Here is a 5,717-nt window from a genome sequence, read left to right as displayed (position 1 = left end):
TCCTAATTTCATTACTTGACCTAGTATCAAACTGTTTGCAAGGGCTGGATTCTGAAATGTCAACCTGTCATCATTCCTGCTCCTGGACATTAAATTTTACTAATGTGCTCATTTGAAGCTAGCTAGAATGTTTTGGTGAGAAGAACTAGATTACAGGCTGTGAAAGGGAAACAATGGTGATGTCTACTTCACTCATAGGCTTGCTGAGATGTATAAGAACAAGAATCCAAACATAGATGAGACATTCGGTCACTGCCTGGGCTTTGAGCTGCATTTCTTTCTAACCTAACCTGATTCCTAACCCCCTGGTCGACCTTCCATTCTTCCTTGGGCACAAGGCAACATGTGGGGTAAGGTAGAGAAGGGTGGGAGAAGGTGAAAGGGCAGTTGGGAGCCCCTCTTGGGGACTCAGGTTTCTGAGAGGGGTGTTGTGTTTCCATATTACCTTTTAACTTGATATTTCTGTATATAACTGTATATACTGTAAATGTCTGCTTGGATATTGTGCTAAGCTGTAAATAATAAGCTTCAGTCAACTTCCAGAGCTGGCTGAGTCTAGTCTGGGTGATTTCTAAAGTGTGGGGGGCAGGGAACACCCAAACCATCACAACTAAGCACAGTGTTAAAAGTAGCAAAGGTACTTGGGAAATTTAATACTTAGTATTTAGCATCACTCAGATGATTTTATTTCCTTACCCTAATTGTAAATTAGGACATTACTGCTCTGAACTAAGACCCATCAAATGCTATGTGACTTTTCTATTGAACACATATCAGAATGTGCTTTGGATAAACTGCTGACTACATTACTTGCATACAAAGCAATACCGCTTCATTTCGGAAAGGGTAATACACTCTTCAACTGACCACATTGTGTATTTTGTGGTGTCAGCTAATTAATTCAACCATTTTCACCTGCAATTGGTCAGAAAGCATGACCACTTCCTTTAGCCCAGAGTTATGTCACTAGGTACCACCATGAGCCAAAATCATACAGGATCTTCTCCTTGGCTGACAAGCAGGTAAGGTGCCAGCTTTTCTCAGCAGCAGGAGCTATTCAAGCAGCAGAAGCATTCAAGTCCTAAGCTCAAAGTAGTGTGTCCAGCGCTGTGAAATTGGTTCCTCGGTCTTTGTGTACTTCAGAAGTTTTCAGCTATGCTGCTATTTAGAGACAGTTGGGGAAATAAGGAACACTCACTTCAAAAAAACAGGAACTAGAGAAAGACAGAAAGACTTGTCTTATGTGAGCTACAGAACAGTGATAAAAGGATAACAACTTTATCTAGAAGATATATATCCCTTTATAGCCTTTCTATCCTTCCTGTATAAAGGATCCATGTTTTGTATTTACGTTTATATGTCTCATCAGTGAATCAAATTGCTGAACTTCCTCAAAAGCTCTTGTGCTTACTGTAAAGGAATTAGTGCAAGAGGAAATGAGTCCACTGAATGCTCTAAAGTTCTGGTGTGTAAATGTCACTGAAAACAGAATCTACATAAGGTTACATACAAAGGCATATATTTGAAATATGTATTTGACCAAAAAAGCCTCTGAATGCTGAACGAGCTTGGCAGTCTCTAATCAGCTGTCAATGACCTTACAATGCGTCATAATCAGTAATGCATATTTAGAACTCTCTCTCATCTTTAAACATTAATTACACTTTGTGTTAAAGTGAAACTCCCAGTGAGGTATGCTGCAGGTTGTGGTTCTACTCACTATATGCTTTTGACTTCATGCTCAAGAGTATATTTTTTACTTTCTGTTGGGAAATTTAAGGGAAATTGAGAGCAGGAAAGCAAAATACTGTCTTGAGACACTGAATACGCTATAGATCACCATACCACCTTCTGCTTAAGACAGAGTAGGTGATAAGTTTGTTTCCCAGGCTTACAATATTTCTCCTAAAAGACAAAGAAGCCTTCAAGAATGCTCCACAGCTGTTCAGATCGTAATGCATGTTGATCACCTGGTTGGATTAAGTGTGGGTCTGGTCACTGCTCTCGTAATCACTGCCACACAACACAGAGCACTCTATGCCCGAAAGCAGTGGAGATTTCATTCAGAGCTGTATACATCTGGCAGAAGAAAGCATGAGGAAAAGCCCTGTTCATGCTTATGCTCAACACATGCATTTTTAATAACTTATCTGAGTCTGCTTTCAGACACAGAAAGTCTGTTCAACATTGCCATTTAGCACAACATACACTGGAGACATCTCCACCAGCTACCAAACTTTGAACCATCTTTGCAGAAAGGTCTGTCTGAGAGCCTCCACACTAGTATTGATTAAACCTGGCAATGAGCTACAAACTAAAAATCTTTACAAAGCTCTTTTCAATATTTGTCTCAAGAAAAGTGGATCTGATAATTCGCCTCCAGCAGACAGCAATTTCCAGTAAACATTTCCTTTTCTTTCCATTCCAGGTGGTATGATATGACTAAAAAAATCTGGATGACTGAGTTGCAGAACAAAAGCATTTGTTCTGAAGACTGAAACCCACAGTCAAAATGAGGCACAGATTTTAAAAGCAACAGGAAGCATTAACATTTCTCTGCTGCAGAGTACACCCCAGCCATATAGAGGAATTGTACAAGCTTCATTCCTATTTAAGAAAAATCTATTTTTCACCACAATTGTGGATGTAAGAATTTGTAGCCTGACACATTTATTTTTGTGCCAAGAGCCAATGTACTTGGCTCCCCCTGCAATGCCACGCAGCTGAAGGGAGACAACAAGGCAGCCCCTCTGGAAGACAATGTTCTGGACAGAACAACCTGGCTGGGCCAGAACGTTTGCACACATTTTTTTTGCAAGTTCAGTGTTTGTCAGTGTTTTTCAAACTTACAAACCCTCACTTTTAGTCCACTACATGAGTTACTCAAATTCTGCGAGGACCATTGCCAGAAGATGGGTTTCCTATCTTAGGAAAAAAATGAAATTTGCCAACTATTTTTATAATACTTCTTCAAATCCCCAATATCAACATGATTTTTTTTTTCATTCTGTTGCAGCAAACAAGTGATCAGATTTTCAAAGCTAGCTGAGCAACACCACATTTAAGTGCTTCAGTAAAAGCTCTGGGAAAAAGTCTCAGCAAACAATGCTGATGTTATGCAACATGAAAAAAAATGAGATTCTGAACCACATATCCTAACAGAGCTGACAGCCTCAGCCACACTTGAAAAGCTACTGCAGGCTCTAAGCTCTACTGTAAATGCCAGGAGAGCTGCAGAGTGTCAGAAGTATGTCTTTCATGATGGTCAATAACTACAACAATCATGCTTGTGCTTCAGAACAAAGGAATAGGAATGACAGTGATTAACTGCTGGTTATTTTGTCTGCTGATTACAGCTTACTTAAGTCCCACAATACAGTACCTGCAATTCTTTAAGAGACTGGTTATTTTTGCGTTGGAAGAAGAGAGAACAAAATGGATATGCAGATGAAAGGTGACACTCCTGAAAGCAAATGCTGGCATAGAGACATACATGTTTCAAAAATATTTGCATATTTCTGCTTTCAGATGCCCATCTTCAGACATTGTGTTTTTTCATTCCAACACAGATTGACCTGCAGTATTACAGAGTTCACTCAGAATCACAGGGCAACAACTCAGGGAAAAGTGATTTTGGCAACCATCCATTAGGAGGAACCTAACAACTGCCCTCCAAACAGCTTTCTCCTTTGTATATATGAGAACTGTCAGTACACAGTGCTATCAGAACTGAATATGGAAAAAACCAGCCGCCTAAGGGAAGCAATAGCACCCTGGAATTTCACTTTGATCCAGTTTGAAGTCTGTTTATGATTACAACAAAAAAATTAACAAAATTCCTGGGAATTCTTACTTCAGATTCTGGAAAAAAGCAGGCTAGAATAGTATTCCCAGACCCTGTTTTGATATGATCTCCCTGATCCAAATTACTGTTAATTTTAAATAATGCTAACTTCTCTTGACTGGAAACCAAAAACTCAAATGGGGTTATTTTCTTTGTTACAACCATTACAGGAAATGTAGATTAAGGTGGCCAAATTACTTTGTTGCAGACAAATGAATACATTTGTTAGATTCATATGCTAGACCATCATCCAACTAATTATGCTTCTACAATATTGCTCATTGACTGTGAAACCCCTTCCATGACTATCAACAGCATTCTTCTTTTGTAAAACACAAATGAGATGTATGTTACTTTTACTGCCAGCTCAAATTTTTCAACCAACAGTGGTTGAAAACACAGTAAGCAAGAGCATAATACTGTATGTTAAACTTCCTATGGAACAGATTAAATCCTGGTATCCTGTGGAGACATAATCACATTAGAGCTCTAAGCACATGTAATACTTCTCTTTATTGATGTAGAAGAGAAAAAGAAGTAACCTTAGCTCACTGCCATATTTTGATATTTATATGCCAACTAAAGAAGTACCCCACATGGTGACTAGTTATATTGTCCTTCACATTGCTGCCTGGTAAAATAATATGCATACAAATCTTGAGTAAGCAAAGAGTTTGCCAGTCAGTTCATTTTCCTGAACTTCATCAGAAACAAACCAAAGTCAACTAAACAAAACACTTTGCACACAAAAAAAGACTTTCAGGCTCCAAGACACACCATCAAAGACAAATTATGATAAAACTCATTCCAGACTCACATGCTCTGTGACAAGCTCTTCAGTAAGCAAGTGGTTACAAGGGATATCAACTGCGAAGGCACAGTTACATCAAAGCCCATCAGCAGGGACAGCCCATCCACTTGTGCACAGCGTTGTCTGCAAAGATACCAGACACAATTTCACTTTGTTTCATACATACAAATACACTGTTGATACATCAAGCACAGAGGAAACAGAGGGAATTTTATTTTGAAAGGCACCTCTGGAGGTCATCTGTCCAAAGCCCGTTTGAAACATGTACTTAAGCTGAAATAAACACATAACCTCTTTCCCTGATGCTCAGCATAAAATATTTATGAAAAATAAAATCTTATTCTGGCACCGTCTGGTCTCAGTTCTGCTTAGTGTTCCATTTTTGCTAAAGAAAATACAGTGATAATAAAAGGCTCCCCAAACTGATTTCACACTCTGGGTAGCCATGCTGCTTGGCAGCCATTTGCTTACCGGTCTTTAAGCTGGCAAACTGGAACAAGATGTCACACAACATCATCAATAACCTGGTATTCTACTCTGAAAATTCTGTTCCACTTGAAGAACTTCAAGTCCTTTATAACAAATGGGGACAAGGTTATTTTGTAAGAATGTACTTGTTCGCAAGTTATTTTTATTCTTATCATTAAAAGCTGTCTGTCTTACTTGTTTTCAAAGAGAATGCCTTTCTGATCTAATGATCACAGTGTCTGTATATCCACAGGCTTCATCTTTTAGGTACATAGAGTTATGCATTCTGAAAGATATGTGCTTTTGTAATTCTGATCCTAGAAGCCTAATATTGTAGACACACAAAATCCTGACTACCGAATCTTCTTGTCAAGATTAGGTTTGGTTTTTACAACCATTAAATCACTACAGCTAGAATCCCATTCCACTGAGTGCATACATTAGGCAAACCTTAAGAAATTCTGAATTACTTTCTTAGCTAATAAATTTGTCAGAAACAAAACATACAGAGAAATGGAAGAGCACAGGAGGTTTTTTCTTGTTTGTTTTCTTGTCTCATGTAAACTACAAAATCGCAGAGAAGGAAGGCACAGG

The sequence above is a fragment of the Pogoniulus pusillus genome, chromosome 13, assembly GCF_015220805.1.
Source record: "Pogoniulus pusillus isolate bPogPus1 chromosome 13, bPogPus1.pri, whole genome shotgun sequence".
Lineage (NCBI taxonomy): Eukaryota > Metazoa > Chordata > Aves > Piciformes > Lybiidae > Pogoniulus > Pogoniulus pusillus.
The sequence above is the reverse complement of the archived record's forward strand: the minus strand, read 5'-3'. Positions refer to the sequence as shown.